We start from the raw sequence: 20142 nt of genomic DNA on the forward strand, positions 1-20142 counted from the left end.
CGTTTTGCTTCATATTGTACAGAGAGGTCTATTGATCCTCTTTCTTCTTCTCTATCTAATGTCCTCTTGTTTATTCTATCACTTGCCCAACAGGGTTCCTCCTTAGGGACTCTCAAGGGCTATCTTGCTACCTTATTGGCGTTTCTACGCGTGCCCGACCAACCATCTTTGTTCAAATCTCCCATTATACAGAGATTCTTAAAGGGGCTCATGCATATGTTTCCACCTGTGCCTTTTGTGATTCCCCAATGGGATCTTAATCTACTATTCACCTTCCTAATGTGTGCTCCTTTTGAGCCTTTACATAACTGTCCTCTCCGGCGGCTCACTATCAAAACAGTCTTCTTAGTGGCGATCATATCTGCCAGGAGAGTGAGTGAGATGCAGGCTTTATCATCGCAACCACCGTATCTCACGATATAACCTGATAAAGTAGTCCTCAGAAATTGTGCTTCTTTCCTCCCCAAGGTGGGGACCCCTTTCCATCTGGGTCAAAATATCACCCTGCCCACCTTCTTTGAGCCACCGCTTCCCTCTAAGGAAGAAGAGCGTCTCCATCGGCCGGACCCAAAAAGAGCGTTATCATTCTACCTTGACCACACAAAAGAGTTCTGGGTGGACGACCAACTCTTTGTGGGGTACGTTTGTGCAAAGAAGGGTCAGGCAGTACAGAAATGGTCCATTTCGCACTGGGTTGTTCTCTGTATAAATATTTGCTACGCTTTGGCTAAGAAGCAGCCTCCAGAGGGCTTGAGGGCTCACTCTACCAGAGGGAAAGCTGCTACTACTGCATTGGCTCGTGGCATGCCTGTACTTGACATATGCCAAGCAGCAACGTGGGCTTCCTTGCACACGTTTGCAAGACACTACTGCCTGGATAGTCAGGTGAGGAGAGAGGGGCATTTTGCCAGCTCAGTTCTGCAGGACTTCCTGGTGTGAAATATAGCCTTGCGACCCATCACCAGGATTTATAGCTTGGGTATCTATTCTAAGGAAAGGAATCTGCAGCTAGAAGTCTCTTGTTGGTTCTTCCATGACTATGCGCTTGTGGCATGGGAAGTTGTGGAAAAGAACTGATGTACGCGCACCGGGGTGGTGCCTATATAGAAGACCGTGACGTCACAGACGGCTCCAACGGCACTGAAGACGCCTCGCAGGAGGACACACGCGGAGACGCACGACGCCACCCAACGGCGCGCGCAGGGTACTGTTCAGCAGAAAAATTCCTGATTCGAAGCTGACGCCAGGGAATTCTAAGGTAAGGAATCTGCAGCTAGATAGAGTCTCTACCAGATAATTCATTACCAAAGGTAAGTAACTTGTTCATTACAGACCCGTGCTGCCTGTGATGCTCTGTGCCAACAGCAGATTCCTTGTACTTGGCCTGGAGTTGCCCTGCCATACACCACTTCTGGACACAAATATTCAACACTGTGGATGAAATTGGAGAGCGTGGGGTGGAGTGATAACCGTGCATTGCATTATTAGGCTTTGTTAAGGATGTTCCACCAGGAATGCGAAGACTAATTGCAACGTTGCTTTTAATAGTCAAACGCCAAATCGTGATGTATTGGGGCCGACACCCCACCCCCATAAAAGACGGCTAGCTGTGTGATGCTACGTATTGCCAGGTACAGCTCTCTAACTATTGAATTTTGAACTATCTGACCCAAGACATCTGGGCCCCTTTGGAAGTGTATTTGCAAACAACCCGAGGTGTGTAATACAGAGTTAAGGGGGTGATTCGCACCCTGGCGGGCGGCGGAGGCCGCCCGCCAGAGTTCCCCCCTCCAAAATACCGCTCCGCGGTCGTGAGACCGCGGAGGGTATTCTGGCTTTTGCACTGGGCTGGCGGGCGGCCGCCAAAAGGCCGCCCGCCAGCCCAGTGCAAAAGAGCCTTCCCACGAGGACGCCGGCTCAGAATTGAGCCGGCGGAGTGGGAAGGTGCGACGGGTGCAGTGGCACCCGTCGCGTATTTCAGTGTCTGCAAAGCAGACACTGAAATACAAAGCGGGGCCCTCTTATGGGGGCCCCTGCAGTGCCCATGCCATTGGCATGGGCACTGCAGGGGCCCCCAGGGGCCCCACAACAACCCATACCGCCATCCTGTTCCTGGCGGGAGAACCGCCAGGAACAGGATGGCGGTATGGGCTGTCAGAATCCCCATGGCGGCGCAGCGAGCTGCGCCGCCACGGAGGATTCTAAAGGGCAGCGGAAAACCGGCGGGAGACCGCTGGTTTTCCGCATCTGACCGCGGCAAAACCGCTGCGGTCAGAATGCCCTGCGGGGCACCGCCAGCCTGTTGGCAGTGCTCCCGCCAACCCTGGCCCCGGCGGTCCATGACCGCCGGGGTCAGAATGACCCCCTAAATGTCTCTGTGAGCCCTGTGCCATATGATTTGGCTTGTTTAACCCAGCTTGATATGATGGTGTTGGATGTTAACCCAATTGATCACATTAGCACACTTTCACATATCATGCATACCCTCCCCTAACCCTTACATCTAGCCGAGTGGCCTCCTCTCTCCCCGTGTGCCCCCCTCCCCTACTTTTCCCCTTTTTTGCCTTCTCAAGTTCCACACCTTTTGCAAGCTCAAATGTGACTTTTCTTTCATGTATATGGTAATTTGCATACTGCCTGCTTGCGTCTTCCTTTCTTTTGCCTGCCATTGTATTTTGTATAAATCAATAAATATATTTTTTGTAAATTAAATACTTGACTTATTTTAAAAAATGTCCTAAGCACATGCAACATCTAAATAAAACTTATGTTACTTAAAAAGATGTTGCTATTGCACAAGTTATAATACAATATTATATGAAAACTGGTTTATACTGCCAGTTCATCCGCTTGTGAATCTCTACCCAAGTACTAGGCTGAATCTAGCACTCCGTTCACTAGCTCCTCATGTGGACAGCTGGCACCATGGGCCACTATCCTAACTCCAGACATCAAGACTTGCAATTGTGGGGAGGCGCGCCACCCCAGTGCACAACATCCCTTCATCTTTTTCAATGACATTTGATATGGATCCAGAGCCCTGCTTCTACCAGCTTGGGAATTACTAATGCTCTTTTAATTCTGTTTACTTAGGCAGTCTGCACTGATATCAACCCTAAATAGGACAGACTTCAAATCCTATTGCAGGTGCTGGAGGTAAATGTCACATATGGATCCACTCAATGTCTGCCTGTGGTGCCTTCACAACAAAAGTGAGAAACGCTTCCTGATAAACCCAAAAGGCATCAGGAAGTGAAAAGGCAAACTGTATGTCGCCGAGCAAAAGAGGTGGGGCTAGTCCAGATTTACACCAAAAGGTCAGCCCCAGTCCAGTTTGCTCTTGTTAGGTTACTCAAAGGTGAAGAAAATGAGACAAAGTGAAAATGAAACAGAAAGCATAAATGAGGCTCTTTGATATCTAGATGTTTCTATTCTTGGGAGGGGTCTCACAGCCCGCATTCCAGTAGTCTGACGCTCGCTTTTGCTTTAATCTTAAGGTTCAATGCCAAAACTGGAACCAATGTACCCTGAATTCCCTTGACCATTGTGCTGCAGACATTGCAAAACATTCTGCCTCTCTCTGAGGCACCTGCAGACCCTATGGATTCTGTTGGGTCCTAAGTTGAACTTCCACTGGCAGACTGTTTGCAGAAGGATGCTAGAAAAAGTCAGCCCACTTAATCTCTGATGCCAGGCTTTGTGTATACATCTAAACCATAGGCCTCACCTGTTTCTTCCTCTAACATAAGTGGCACCAATTCCAGATATGGGCCCTCATTACAACCCTGGCGGTCGGTGTTAAAGCAGCAGTAATACCACCAACAGGCCAGCGGAAAAGAAATAGAATCACGACCATGGCAGAAACCGCCCACACAGACAGCCACTTTAACACTCCGACCGCCAAAAATCAAAATTCAGTATATACAAATCTGTACAACACCTACACAAGTCCGGATAGTGTACCAATCATTGTCCGTGGACCACTGGTCCCAAAATACATGGGAAAAGCCCACACAAGATACCTGACTGGAAATGGAGAGAACACTGCTGGGGCATCAGATCGAAAATATACAGGCACCTCAGCCAGATGAACGCACGACGCCACTGCTGCACAAGGGGGCTTAATGCCCATTGTTGTATCCTGTGGAGTGCAAAGCCACAGTCTCTCAAGTCTTTCCAGTGGGTGGTTTGCCCACTGCTTTATCCTGGGGAGTGCAAAGCCACAGTCTCTCAAGTCTCTCCAGTGGGTGGTTTGCCCACTGCTTAATCCTGGGGAGTGCAAAGCCACAGTCTCTCAAATGGATGTATCTCTCCACTGGTTCTGGAGGGGGCCTGGTGCCCAGAGTGCTTCATCCTGCCAAGGATTTAGGTAGTGGATGTATCTCTCCACTGGTTATGGAGGGGGCATGGTGCCCAGAGTGCTTCATCCTGCCAAGGACTGAGGTAGTGGATGTATCTCTCCACTGGTTATGGAGGGGGCATGGTGCCCAGAGTGCTTCATCCTGCCAAGGACTGAGGTAGTGGATGTATCTCTCCACTGGTTCTGGAGGGGAGCTGGTGCCCAGAGTGCTTCATCCTGCCAAGGACTGAGGTAGTGGATGTATCTCTCCACTGGTTCTGGAGTGAGCATGGTGCCCAGAGTGCTTCATCCTGCCAAGGACTGAGGTAGTGGATGTATCTCTCCACTGGTTCTGGAGGGGGCATGGTGCCCAGAGTGCTCCACGTGCAGTGTGGCCGGTACAATTCCCTCACCTGGGTGTGTGTGCCACAAGATTACCAAGGTACAGGTAGCATGATACGCCATGGAGGCAGTGACATACCCCACACTGCTGCGGCTTTGCCTTCCACCTGCAGGTGCAAACAGTGATGGAAGTCATGCCTCATGGAAGCTGGCCAGGGTCCAGGCAGTCTCCTCTAGCCTCGGATGACTGACCACTGCGGATAGTAGCCATGTCAGCGGTGGTGCCACTGTCCGAGCACGTCGCGGGGCTGGTGGCGGTGCTTGAGGCGGTGTCTGTGGCGGCGGTGCTGGTGGTGGTGCATGGGTCAGAACCTGCTGAGGGACACAGCAGGACGTCTCCTGCAGCCTCGAACAGCTGCCCACTGGGGAAGAGGCTGGGGACTGTCAATGAGGCTGTAGACGTGCCGGTGGCTGTGCAGGTGGCTGTGCAGGTGACGGTTGTGGTGGCGGGGCAGCTTGCGGTGTTCGCCGCCGTACAGGTTGGTGTGGTCATGGACAGAAGGTGTGACACTGGTCCCTCAGTCGGTGCCACTGTGACATGTCCTGACATGCTCTTCTGCTTTTGTCCCTTCCCCACCTTTGTTGGTGCCGCAGTTGTCTTGCCACCGTCACCTTTTGTTTTTGCTGAGCCCTTGGTGGCTGGTAGGTGCGGCTTCTCCCTCTGCGATGTGGCCACCTTTTTCACCTTGGCAGGTGGCAGAATGTCCTTTCCCTCGCTACGTGGCACACTGGCAGCCCTGATGGGTGGTGCACTCGATGACCCAGCAGTTGCTGGCACCACTGTGCCTGGGGATGTGGTGGCTGAGATGGCAGCTGGGACCTGGAAAGCCTGGCCCTAGGAGAAGGACGGGGGGAGAAGGTGAAGGGAAGAGTTCAAGGGTTGCCAGGAAAAGTTTTTTTACACACACTGGGATGGAAAGATGGTGGGGGTTTGGGAGTGGAGGAAGAGGTAGTGGTTGTAGGAGGTGTACGTCTGCTTAATTTGGGTGAAGGTGCATGGGCCGGAGGCTGTTGTGAGGTGGATGGCTGTTGCGTGGGTGTGTGCCTGCGTTTGTGTACTTTGGGAGGAGGGCTCACAGACACACTGGGAGAGGACACAGGGGATGTGTGAATGGTAGTGGGGGTGGTGAAGGCACGTGAGCGGTGTGTGGTGATGGGTGTGCTGGTGATGGAGGTAGTGGCTGAGGATGTAGTGCATGCCGGTGTGAGTGGAGACAGGGAGGGAGAAGGAGGACGTGGAGGAGGAGGACACAGTGGAGGCAGTGGATATTGCTGTGTCTGCATGGGGATGGTGCTTGTTTGAGTGCCTGTGGGATGTGTGGTGCTTATGTTTTCCGGAGCCACTTTTGTGTGTTGATGTGTGTGCATGCTGGTCTGATGGTGTGCTTGGGATAGGCTGAGGTACAGGGGATTGGGTCTGGGTGGAGGAAGTTGGAGGGGGTAGGCTGGACACAGGGACAATGGCTGCCATCAGTGCTGAGGCCAGAGCCTGAAATGTTTTCTGTTGGGCCGCCTGCAAAGAATGAATGCCGTCCAAGTATGCATTTGTTTGTTGCAAATGCCTCTCAACACCCTGGATGGGATTCAAATAGTAGATTGCCCAACAGTGAGGGATCTCAGGAGGTCAATAGCCTCCTCACTGAGGGCAGCAGGGCTGACTGGGGCAGGGCCTGAGGTGCCTGGGGCGAAGGAGATGCCAACTCTCCTGGGTGAGCTGGCACGGGACACACGCTGAGGGGCTGCTGGGAGGGCGGTGCTGGTGGGGGGGTGGCGGCTGTACTTGTTGATGCCGTGGGCACAGAGGTGCCCACCACCGCAAGGGGGCTCCCATCAGAGGAGGAGTCGCTGTCACTGGTGTCTGCTCCTGTCCCCGCCGTGGAGCTCCCCTCGCCCTCCGTCCCACTGGTGGATTCAGACTCCGTTGTTCACCCTCCAGGGCCAAGTGGGTTGCAGCTCCCTCCTGCTCTGGTGCCACTGCTCCTCCGCCTGATGATGCTATTGCACACAAGAATAGGGAGACCCCACAAAGGGGGTGGGGGAGACAGAAGAAAAACATGTTCAGCGCATGCAACACCACTACCATTGGCGGACACAACACACAGGGAGCAGCCCTCAGCACTACGCCATGCACTAACAGTTCCTAGAAAATTCAGCTGACCAAGGGGTACGAGGCCTAAGCCCAATTGCTGCACACCTGGAAGTCACAGGAGCCTGACTAGGTGTAGATGGCTCTTACCACTAGTGGGGTTGGGGTGCCACTTAGCCTGCCTCACAAGGGACCTTGCCTACCAAGTTCTCCCTGGCTTAGGGGAACCTACTGCCCACCTCCCCCACCCAGACACCTCGTAATGCGCGCAGAGTCAGCTGAATGAGAATGTACTCACCCCCTTGTGGCTGATGTGATGCCCGCAAGCGCCCATCCAACTCCGGATAGGCCACCGCCAGGATACGGGACATCAGGGGGGTCATGGTGTGACGGGCACCCCTTCCACGTTGGGAGGCCATCCCCAGCTGGGCCTCCGCCGTCTTCTTGCTCCAGTGGCGCAGGCCCTCCCATCTTTTACGGCAGTGGGTGCTCCGTCTGTGGTAGACCCCAAGTGTCCGGACGTCCTTGGCGATGGCACGCCAAATACCCTTCTTCTAGTGGACGCTGACCTAGAGGAATGGTACAGGAGGAAAGCAAATTACTCACCCGTCCGGACCGTCATACTCATTGCCCACCAGTTCCCACCCATGCCCTGACGCACATACACTCACCATCCGCACATGCAGGTCTCTGCCCCATCATGTATCTTCCATCCACACCACTCAAAGCAGGCATTGTCCATTCAGCATGCTCACAGTGTACTCACCTGTTTGTCTGGAGGACCGTACAGTTGCGTGTACTGGGGGAGGACCCTATCCACTAGTTTCTCCAACTCCTCTGAGGTGAAGGTAGGGGCCCTTTCCCCAGACACTGTAGCCATTGTCACTTCCAGACACAGGTCACAGCAGCATTTGCAGTGTAGGTCCTCTCCTGTTGAAGGTCAGATATCAAGTGAGTGAACAGACAGAAAATGGCGGTTACGTCCGCGGCGGTGCGTACCGTCACCACCGGCGTACATCGTCATTGGCTCCTGGGACCCATAGGGCCAATGTTAACCAATTCAGAATTGGGCCACGGTCTTCGACCGCCCACGTCGACGGTGTACAACGCCAGCGCAGTTACCTCATATCCCCTTGTCCCACCTAACAGGTCATGCAGCCACCATTTCAGGGGGCCACATGGGATGGATGAAAGCTGCGTCACACCTATCTAGGCCGGGAATACAGACCGATACCAGCACATTGCAGATTACTAACGTTTCTGCAAATAACACATTGTGATACCTCAGTGTTGGATGACTCTCTGCTCGCTGTTCTCCTCGATAGGGCACGTCTGCTGGGGCAGGTGATGAGATGGCGGCATCCTCTGGTGTACAGACCCTTGGTGGACCTGTCGACAATGGAAGAGAGACACATCATAATCACATACAGACTTGATCGTGCAACAATCCTGGAACTGTGTGCCCAGTTGGAGCCAAACCTGATGTCAGCTATCCGCCATCCCACAGGGAAACCCCCTCTAGTGCAGAACCTGTCTGTACTCCATTTCCTGGCCAGTGGGTCTTTTCAAACAACAGTGGCCATGGCATCAGGGATGTCCCAGCCAATGTTCTCTAACATGTTGTCCAGAGTGTTGTCTGTCCTGCTGAAACACATGCGCAGCTGCATCGTTTTCCCTCAGGTGGAGGATTTGCCCACAGTGAAAGGTGACTTCTATGCCCTGGGACATATCCCCAACATCATTGGTGCCATTGATGGTACACATGTGGCATTTGTCGTCCCCCTCCCGCAGGAATGAACAGGTGTACAGAAACCGGAAAAGCTACCATTCGATGAATGTGCAGATGGTGTGTTTGGCAGACCAGTACATCTACCATGTGAATGCCAAGTACCCTGGCTCTGTGCATGACGCTTACATTTTGAGAAATAGCAGCATCCCTTTTGTGATGGGGCAACTCCTGAGGCACAGTGTGTAGCTAATAGGTGAGGCCAAGGTCTCAATACAGTTGAAATAGGTGTCTGGGTATGGGGTTGTCCCTAAGAGTTAGTGTGTCTAACAGTTGTCCCTCGACATTTGCAGGTGACTCTGGTTATCCCAACCTGTCATGGCTACTGACCCCAGTGAGGAATCCCAGGACAAGGGCAGAGGAACGCTACAATGAGGCTCATGGGCGAACTAAGAGGATAATAGAATGCACCTTCGGCCTCCTGAAGGCCAGATTCCGGTGCCTCCATCTGACAGGTGGTTCTCTATACTACTCACCGAAGAAGGTGTGCCAGATAATCGTGGCTTGCTGTATGCTGCACAACCTGGCTTTGCCACACCAGGTGCCTTTTCTGCAGGAGGATGGGCCAGATGGCGGTCTTGTGGCAGCTGTGGAGCCTGTGGACAGTGAAGAAGAGGAGGCAGAAGAACAACCAAAACAACATCCTCATGCAATACTTCCAGTGGGACACAGGTAAGATGTCACTGTTTCCCACATCTCATACTATTGTTGGAGCTAGCATAAGTCTGTCATTTTCACTCAATGTATGGACACTGACTTGTCACTGACTTTCCATTTCACAGATCTGGGTCCTACTTTGTGCCCTCTGCTATGTTTACTCCTGGCCTACAGCTGTGTTACATTGGTATGTGAACAAGTAAATTGACATTGCTATGTTCCATAGATATTGCAATTACACATTTGTGAAAGCACAGACTGACTCCAGATTCTCTTATTATTTAAGTGTGTTTATTCCTGTGCAAATAAGTGGAGGGGGTTGTAAAATGGGCTGGGGTGATGGTAGAGGTATGTCCATGGCAGAGTCCTGTCTATTTGTTTCACAGGTGCATTGTCCAAAGGGGCATAGGAAGTGGAGCAATGGCAGTTTAAGGATGGACAGGGTGACATAGTGGGACAGAAGGGTGACATTCAGGGGGGGTCTTATTTCCTGGTGGGGGTCTTGGCAATGTTCTCTGCCTTGTTCCTGGATCTCAGGGACCGTTTGCAGGGTGGTTCTCCATCTGCAGGGGGTGGGGTGCTGGTGGCCTGTTGTTCCTGTGGCGGTGCCTCCTGTCCACTAGCGCCGGCGGAGGTGGAGGGCTGTTCATCGTCCAGGCTAGTGTCAGGGGCCAGTTGGTGTGCCACTGTGTCCCTCATGGTGTTGAGAAGGTCTGCCAGCACCCCTGCAATGGTGACCAGGGTGGTGTTGATGGACTTCAAGTCCTCCTGGAACCCCAGGTAGTGTTCCTCCTGCAGCCGCTGGGTCTCCTGAAACCTGCCCAGTACCGTGCCCATGGTCTCCTGGGAATGGTGATAAGCTCCCATGATGTTGGAGAGTGCCTCGTGGAGAGTGGGTTCCCTGGGCCTGTCCTCCATCTGTCGCACAGCAGTCCTCCCAGCTTCCCTGTTATCCTGTGCCTCTGTCCCTGAACCGTGGGCCCACTGCCCCCAGGTCCCTGATCGTCCTGTGTTAGTGGGGTTGCCTGGGTACACTGTAGTGGTGGACACACTGCTGATTGACTTGTCCTGGAGACAGAGGGATGGGCCCGCTGGGTGGGTGCTGTGGTGGTGTTTCCTGAGAGGGGAGGATCAGTGGTGGTTTGTGACTGTGTCAGGGGAACCGACTGTCCCGAGGTCCCTGATGGGCCGGGCTGGTCATCTTGATCCTGGCGTGCAGAGCTGCTGTCATCACTGTGGGTCTCTTCTGTGGGAGGACTGGATATGTCTGGCACCTCCTGTCCGGTGACGTTGGGTATGGGTCCTGTTGGGTTGTAAATGCATAGTTATTGTATCTGTATGTGCCATCTTGTGCAATGGGTGAGTGATCCTCTACTCCTGTGCTTGCATTATTGGCTTGATCCTTGTGTGATTGGTGATTTTGGGGCATGAGTAAGTCTCTGTACTGGACATGCTTTGGTGATGGGTGTCCATGCATTGGTGTTACATGCAGTGCTTGGTTTTGGGATGTGTGGGTTGTGTTAGTGGGGTATCTGTGGGTGGTTGGGGTGATGGGTGTGAGGGTAAGGGTGGCGGTATGTGATGGCATGCAGGTGGGGTGTGGGGGATAAAGTAGTAAAGATATGTCTTACCAGAGTCCAGTCCTCCTGCTACTCCTGCTTGGCCCTCAGGATGCAGTATTGCCAAGACATGCTCCTCCCAAGTTGTGGGGGAGGAGGTGGGAGTCCACCGCCAGTCCTTTGTACAGCAATCTGGTGTCTGGATACCACGGAACGCACCTTCCCCCGTAGGTCGTTCCACCTCTTCCTGATGTCATCCTGTGTTCTTGGATGCTGTCCCACTGCGTTAACCCTGTCGACAATTCTGCGCCATAGCTCCATCTTCCTTGCAATGGACGTCTGCTGCACCTGTGATCCGAATAGCTGTGGCTGTACCCGGACGATTTCCTCCACCATGGCCCTGAGCTCTTCCTCAGAGAACCTGGGGTGTCTTTCAGGTGCCATGATGTGGTGTGGGTGATGTGTGAGGTGGTGTCTGTTGTGATGTGTGAGGGGATGTGTTGGTGTGTGTTGTTTGAGGTGTGTGGATATTGTGTAAGTGATGGTGTTGTGTGTCTGTGGATGCTGGTGTTGTTTTAGGTAGTCTCTCTCTCTGGCCTTCTTTAAAATTTTTGGTTGTAAGGGTTTGTGGGTGATGTGGGTGTGTGCTTTATATTGGATTGGGTGTGTGGGTGTGGTGTGTGTATGTGTATCAGGTGTGTGTATTTCGAATTGTCCAATGTGGTTGTGTTTTGTAAATGTGTGTATTTTGAGCGCGGCGGTGTGTACCGCCAATGGATTTCTGCGGTTGAAAGACCGCCGCGTTGATTCGTGGTTCGCAATAGTGTGGGCTTATTCCTGTTGGCGTGACGTGTCGGTTTTGGTATTGACAGTTTATCACTGACATTTGGTGTGGCGGACTTCTGTGGGTGTCTGTATTGTGGCGGATTCCGAGCTGTGGGTCGTAATACCTTTAGCGGAATTCCACGGCCGCAGCGGTATGTTGTCGGCCTTCTGCACAGCGGAAAGCAGGATTTACCGCCAGGGTTGTAATGAAGGCCATGGTTTTGGCTCCGGATTCAGATGCATTTTGGCTAGAGTTTACGATACCATCCCATAATCTAGGCTCAAGCAGCCATGGAGGAATGCTCTCCTGGTTTCTCTTCCTTGGCAGCAACATTTCTGGAGGATGGAGGGTGTCTCTGATGACATATAAGGTCTTCAACATGCTAAACATAATGAAGAAGATGAGGAGCTTGGCCTTGAGTGTGATGGCCGCACTTTAGCTAGGCACCACCGAATTTGATCTTTTAAAAAACATTGTCGCTCAAATAGGTGATTATTTTTTTGTGAAAGTGCACTTACCGCTCCCTTCAGGATGACTGCAGCGAGAGATGGAAAATCTTAGTGAATACCTGTTAGTGCTGTGTCGCACCCAGACAGAACGGAGCACTGAAATCCCAGAATATGACCTCTCCAACCTCCACCTCTGGGGACTGCAGAGCTATAGGAAGAGATGCTGTTGCTGCTCGCCCTATGATTAGGGATTGGTAAGCTGCTTCATCTTTACAGGGGTCTCAGACTCCCAAAAGGAGTGTACAGTCAGCTGCCCACAAGAGGGAGGAGTGTGGGAGATATAGATGCAGCATGATGGAGCCAAAACATGCTGCAATCCTGGGCAAGTCTCACTGGTGAAGGTAGCAGTTCCAGTGAAACTACTAGAGAGTGCCTGACACTTTGGTTTGGGATGCTCTTTGTTACCATGAGTCACTACAAGTCTTTGCATGACCACAACATCTTCCTATGAGGCTCTACTATGTTGGCTGTGTCAGCAATCTACTGAAGAGATGGTAGAAAGACACCTACTGGCCAATAAGCTCATTTGTGGGCTTATATGTATTGTCAATGTATTTCTGCATCTTGGGAACATCACTGATAGTCATAAACACAGAATATTCCCATGTGTCTGCGGGTACCCAGAAACACCTTTTCTTCAAACCTCGTTAGTTCGAGGTAACACCTCAGTCTCCATAAATTAAAGTTACCTCCAGTAAGGAATGACAGGCCTGCTCTTTACTGAAATTTTCTGTACTATGAATGGTGTCTAATCAATTTAGTGAGACCACATTGCAGCACCTGACAACAAGGCATCCCTGAGTTAAATGTAAATACTTCCATTGAGCACCTGCAGCAGAAGAAAATGAAGTAAAAAGGAGCTTGTAAGGTCAAGAGTTCACTGAGTGCAAGAAAAAATACACTGTTACTTTAAATCCAGCAGCTTCCCTTCCTAGCATGCACTGTACTGGCCTTCGTTTTTTCTTCCAGCTCATGATGAAGGGGTCTCTGAACACTTTCTTTAGCCAGTTTATTCTTTAATGTGTGATACAAAAAGTTAATTCTTTTTACTTCATTCAACACCTTTGAAGCTATACTACATTTTCACCATCTTTCCATCAAGTGGTGAATTCTTTCTTAGAATGCCTTCCCTTTTTGCGAAGTACCCTGCATGCAGGTGAAAAAAGGCTTCACCAGACCCACATTCGGTGTGTGTTGTCTTCTTGTCTGCCTCTCTCTCTCTCAAAGAGTGTGAAGTTTGAACAAAAATATCCAAGAGAGCCCTAAAAGATCGTGAGGGCATCTGCTTGCAAGGCAAACTGGAAAACCTGCGCCAGTAGGAAGAGAAGAAAAAACAAAGGTTAAAGGACAGAGAAGGGGCTCCTTCTTCTGAATCAAGAACATCCCACACTAAAGATTCCCACAGAGCAAGATCTAGAGAGAGAAGACATAAAATACATTATCATCACCTTTCTGATTACTCTCACCACCCTTGAGAACCTCAGTCAACGTCGAAGGCAGACATCAGGACAGACTTGTTCACCACTGAGGAACACAACAGCAGCACCGCAGAAGACAACACCTCAGGTACCATTAGGTTTACCTTTGGCGTCACTCCCTGTTCTGACTCCACAGGCATCATCGGCGAGATAATCAATGGTGGAATACTTGATACCAATGCATTACTGTTTGATGTCAAGAAGATCGGTTTCTTTGATGTTGACATCAAGATCACTGTTGAGACACTATGTCAAGAAGATCAACGTCAAGACAGCCAGAAGTGTTTATTTTTTTGGTTTCCGACACCCATCAACCAGGTGATAGTGGGCCTAGACTAACTTTAACAATTCCACAGTACGATCCTATTCAGGAGCATCTTCCTCCTCCTAATTTGCCTCCACTGCCCTCCTCAACATACTACGCCAAGACGTTCGACCACAAGACGTAAATCCTCCTCTTAATTTGCCTCCAAGGTCCTCTGGTAGATACTATGTGATGACATTCAACCACAAGAAGACATAAAAGAACGCCTTCTCAGTCTTATTCACCAGCTAGAAGATATTCCACTGATTCCTACTCAACCTACAACCCACTTCTCCGGCAGCGTCAGCTCTATAGTTGTCTCCTATAAATGATGTTTTGACTTTGTAAGATGTCTTAGTCAGAGGGAACAATTAACTGAATATACAATTACAAACACCACAGGCTTCAGCAGTTTACTGTTCCCAATATCATCATAGGGACTAAAAATGTCAGTCTAGACAGAGGGTTCTATCCCCTCCATGGTCTTTCTCTTCTGTCTCAAGGTTTCCAAGACCAACAGCAACAATCCCAACCTAGGAGTAACTGAGGCAGAGGATAACAACATCAACAACAGACGCACCACCAATTCTTCTCCAAGACTCGACCAGCATCAAAACAGTGAGAATCACACTCCCTCTGTTCTGTATCCTACTTCAGTGGGAGGGAGTGTCTCATATAGTTTAACAGAGTGGAAGTTGACAACCACAAACAAAAGGGTCCTACAAGTTATTCAAAATGGGTACACCATCCTGGTCAAACATCCTTTACCTGCAATGCCTCCAAAGCCAGCACCAAAACATCAATAGTTGCTATTAAAAAAGGAGGTACAAAGTTTACTCCAAAAACAAGCAATATAGCCAGTTCCTTTCTCTCAAAGAGGAAAAAGTATCTACTCAAGATATTTTTTGGTATCCAAGAGTAGCAAAAAATGAAATTCAGGCCTATACCCAACCTAAGACAAACAAACAGATATGTTAAAAGATACAAATTCAGGATGTTAGCCTTGAATCACATCTGTCCACCATTGATGAAAAGAGACTAGATGTTTTCTGTGGATCCCCAAGATGCATATTTGCACATACCCATTGCCAAGAATCCCAGAAATATTTAAGATTCATAGTAGGGAAATCCCATTATCGGTACACACTTGTCCCATTCGGTCTAAAGTTTGCACCCAGAATATTCTCAAAATATATGGCAGTATTTGCAGTTAATCTCGGAGAAACAAGATCAACATTATTGGCTGATAAAGGCACATTCTTATCGTGAAGCATAAATGGACTTCAATATGATGACCAAACTCTTGATAAAACTGGGTATGCATATCAATCACAAGCACTCAATCTCTTGACCTTGTCAACTTCTAAACTACCTAGGAGCTACAATGGACACTACAAAAGGAGAAGTTTATCTTTCAGAGGAGAGAGTGTCTACTATTTTTCAGAAATGTAACCTTCTGTTTCAAATGCCACTTCCAACAACTCAACAGATCTCATGTCTAGAAGGGTCCATGGCTTCTTGAATTTATGTAGGGCCTAATGCATGTCTCAAGATGAGATACATACAGCAGTGCCTTGAGGACTAATGTTCTCAATGGAAGGACAGTTGGAACAGCAAACTCTCTCTCATAACACAAGCCAAACAATCTCTGATAAGGTGGTGCAAGAGAAACAATTTACTGAAAGGAACTCCTTTTTCCACCAAAGCAAACATCTGATAGAGACTTCTAGCTGCAGATTCCTTACCTTTGAATTCCCTGGCGTCAGCTTCGAATCCAGAATTTTTTGCTGAGCATTACCTTGCGCGCGCCGTCGGGAGGCGTCATTTGGATCCACGTGTGTCGTTGGCTTTGCGTGCCATTGTCAGCGTTGTTGGAGCCATCTGTGACGTTTCGGTGGCCTATAAATGCACCACCCCGGCGCGCATACATCAGTTCTTTTCCTTCTGAGACAGTTAAGCGCAGGTCCGTGATCAAGCTACCCTCTGCCTTTTTTAGCAGGCTTTTTACGACCCTTTTGTTGAATAATTTTTTTTCGCCTGTGGGAGATGTCCTCGAGGAAGAAGGGTTCAAGCTGTGTGGTGCCTGCCATCGCGTCTTGTCAGTGATGGACCCCCATCTGGTGCCTCGACAGAGACCACGACTCAAAGTCGTAGTCCGACTGCCAGGCCATGGCCCCGAAAGCTCTGAGAGAGCGGTCTCTGAAGCTTATGGCGGCCCAGCAGTCGACATCGGTAGGTGCAACTCCAAGGATGTCCTGGGACCACTCTAGGAGCCCTAAGTCCTCTTCTTCTCATTCAAGGTCCTCCAGGCACTCGGGGAAGTGACACAAAAAGAAGAAGAAGTCCAAGCTGACTTCGTCTTTGCTATACCCGTCGGCCGACGAGGCATCACAGGAATATCGATGTTCCGAGCACGGTTCCGCGGAGCCAGTGCCTTGGCTGACTTTGCGTCTCCCCCTATCTGGGAGCCAGAGTGACCCCTGCTCAATTTAAAGAATTATACAATGTCATGCGCCTCGTATTTGAGTAGGCTGCCCCTGCGGGTGGGTCTTTGGGCCCCGTGGGGTCAGCAGGGGCCCCATCAGCTTCGACGCTGGCGGCTTTGGCCTCAGCACCGTTGGGGACCCTGGGATCCGATATCAGATCCAGACCACAGCCAGTTCCACACAGTCAGCCTCCTTCGGCGCCAGTCCCGATGTTGACACTCCTCCCACTGCTGGCGCTCACCGGTGGTGCAAGCCCCATCCTCATTCTGGATGATCTGGAGCTGGAATGACATCGTACAATGACGATTCCGACTTTGACAGTGCTGACACGGCCGAGATCAGTGCCTGAGGCCTATTTCGAACAGCCAGGCACAGGTGAGGAATGGGAGGGGTCAGAGGACCCTTTAGAGTATGGTTTGGAGCAGGACTGGTATGAGGATCTAGGGGAAGCCAGTGGACTGGATACTTCTCCAGATACTGGCATGCTCTCACCTCCTTCTGTGGCTGCAGAGGAGGGAGCTTCATATGCCATGGTGGCATGTGGAGCACCTGAGGTCTTGGACCCAGAGTTGCCTACGGTGACGGTCAGGACTAACATCCTGACAGAGATGCTTTAGCCGGGGGTTGCTACATCGGAGCCAATGTTACCCTTCAACAAAGCCCTTACTGATGTCCTGCTGGGGACGTGGTCTAAACCCAGCAGAGGGGCTCCTGTAAATAGGACAATCATCAGCCGCCATCGACCAGCTCCTATTGACCCTAATTTCCTCAGCCAACACCCTACCCTGGAGAGCTTGGTGGTCCAAGCCTCCACTTCCCATGGTGCCTTCCCTTCCCCTTCCCCAGATAGGGAATCCAAGAGGCTGGACCAACTTGGGAAGAATGTTTTCTTCCTCCAGCCTGGCATTGAGGTCCGTAACACCTCACGCCTATTGGGCCGTTTTTACCATACTTTATGGGATATGGTGGCACACTTGCTGCCCCATGTCCTGGAGGGTGTACGGGACACTCTCACTCAAGCTGGCAAAGATGGGAGAGAGGCAGCCAGGTTTACGATTTGGAGTGGTTTGAACACCAGACTCGCTAGGCAGGGCGATTTCATCGACAGTGGCCCATCTTCACCACGCCTGGCACTGTATGACTGGCTTTTCGGTGGATGTCCAGGCAAACCTGACGGACACCCCTTTTGATGGCTCACACCTTTTTGGAGAAAAGGCAGACTCAGCGCTTGAGCGGTTCAAGGCCTCTTGAGCTACAGCCAGATCCTTGGGCCTCTCAGCGCCTGCTCACCAGCAGCCTGCCTTTCGCCCCTTTCGAGGTCTCGGAAGGGATGTGGTACCATGCCACCCACAGGTCAGCTACCGTCCTCTATCATAACAGAATCCAGTGTGAGGACGAAGTTGTGGTACCTTCAGACCCAGAGGGTCTTGCTAGAGGTCCGCCACCACCGAGCCCCAATCTTCCACAGCGCGCAAGTCCTCCTAGTGTGATTCTGAAAGACCATGTTTGTCCAGTTGGACGAAGGGTTCAATTTCATCTCCCTCACTGGCTGTCCCTAACATCGAAGAAATGGGTCTTGCAGATCATACAGAATGGCTATTCCCTCCCCTTCCAAGTCTTTCCCTCCCTGTATCCCTCCATTTAAAGAACGGCTGATGGAGGATCATTTAATCATGCTCCACGAGGAAGTTACGGCTCTCTTGGCCAAGGGAGCCACAGAAAGGGTCCTGATGTCAGAAGTAGACAGTGGTTGTTATTCCCACTACTTGCTGATTCCAAAAAAGAACAAGGGTCTTCGCTCTATCTTTGATTTAGGGGACGTCAATCTCTTCCTCAAAAAGGAGAAAATCAAGATGCTCACTCTTGCTCAGGTCTTGTCTGCCCTAGACCACGGAGACTGGATGGTTGTGTTGGACTTTCAGGAAGCGAATTTTCACATCCCCATCCACAGATATTACTTGCGGTTCAAGGTGGGCCACGAGCACTTTCAATTTACTGTGCTCCCCTTGGGTCTCACCAGTGCCCCTCGGGTGTTTACCAAGGTGATGGCAGTGGTAGCAGCTCATCTGCGCAGGTTAAGGATTTCAATCTTCCTCTACCTCAACGACTGGCTGTTGAAGGCTGCTACGCCCCAAGCTCTCGTCAGCCACCTTCAGATGACGGCGAACCTCTTGCATTCACTGGGGTTCACTATAAACGTGCCAAAGTCACACCTGACTCCTTCTCAAAAGCTCCCTTTCATCTCAGCTGTTCTAGAGACAGTGCAGTTTTGGGTTTATCTTCCCGAGCCGCGAGTCCAGGATATTCAGGTTATGATACCAATGTTTTGACCTCTAGTCTGGATTTCGGTGAGAGAGACTCTGAGGCTGTTGGGACTCATGGCCTCCTGCATCCTGTTAGTCAAACATACCAAATGGCATATGAGGGCTCTGCAGTGGGACCTGAAGTTTCAGTGGAAATCTTACTTACGCGGTTCAGATCTCGGAGGGAACTGCAAAAGACCTGCAGTGGTGGTTAGTGAACTGCGATTGGGTCAGAGGTAGACTCCTCTCCCTTCCCCAGCCAGATCTCACAGTACTGACAGATGCGTCACTTCTGGGATGGAGTGGCGATCAGGGAGAGGCGGAGATTAGAGGCCTCAGGCCTCCGGCAGAATCCGGACTCCATATCAGCTTACTGGAGCTCCAGGCAACCCGACTGGCATTGAAAGCATTTCTTCCTTTTGTGAAAGGGAAGATAGTGCAGGTGTTCACGGACAACACCACCGCAATGTGGTACTTCAACAAGCAGGGTGGTGTGGGGTCGTGGGCCATTTGTCAAGAGGCTCTGCATCTTTGGACATGGCTGGATCAGTAGGACAAAACCCTGGTGATTCAACACCTGGAAGGTTCTCTGAAAGCCAGGGTGGATGAACTCAGCTGTCGATGCCTAACGGATCACAAATGGTATCTCCATCCGGAGGTGGTGCAATGACTCTTTCAGCAGTGAGGAGAGCCTTGTTTAGATCTGTTTGCCTCCGCAGAGAACGTGCAATGTCGGCAGTATTGTGCATTGGAGTTTCCAAGGCGGCAATCGCTCGGCAATGCTTTTTGTCATGGGTGGAGTTCAGGCCTCTTGTACGCTTTTCCGCCCATACCAATTCTACCCAGAGTTCTCAAGAAGATCAAGAACGACCAGGCCCAAGTCAGATTGGGCATGGAGAGTCTGGTATCTCGAGCTTCTGAAAATGAACATCAATCCTCCAATCAGGCAGGTTGCCCCATCGGGAGGATCTTCTGCATCTTCTGTATCAGCAGGGAAGGGTTCTCCACCCGAACTGACAGGTTCTCTGCGCCTTCATGCGTGGAGATTGAGAGGTGGCAGTTGATGGCTTTTGACCTTCCTCCTGAGGTCTGTATAGTTATTTTGGCAACCAGGCGTCCCTCCACTAAAACTGTATATGCCTGCCATTGGAAACACTTTGTATATTATTGTACAGAAAGGTCTATTGGTCCTCTTTCTGCTTCTCTTTCTGATATCCTTCTCTTTATACTTTCCCTTGCCCCACAGGGTTCTGCCTTGGTTACTCTCAAGGGCTATCTTTCTGCCTTATTGGCATTCCTTCGGCTGCCTGACCAGCCTTCACTTTTTCAAATCCCTCATAGCACATATATTCCTCAAAGGGCTTGTACATTTGTGTTCCCCTGCACCCTTTGTAATGCCCCAATGGG

This window comes from Pleurodeles waltl, chromosome 3_1, assembly GCF_031143425.1.
Source record: "Pleurodeles waltl isolate 20211129_DDA chromosome 3_1, aPleWal1.hap1.20221129, whole genome shotgun sequence".
NCBI classification, from domain to species: domain Eukaryota; kingdom Metazoa; phylum Chordata; class Amphibia; order Caudata; family Salamandridae; genus Pleurodeles; species Pleurodeles waltl.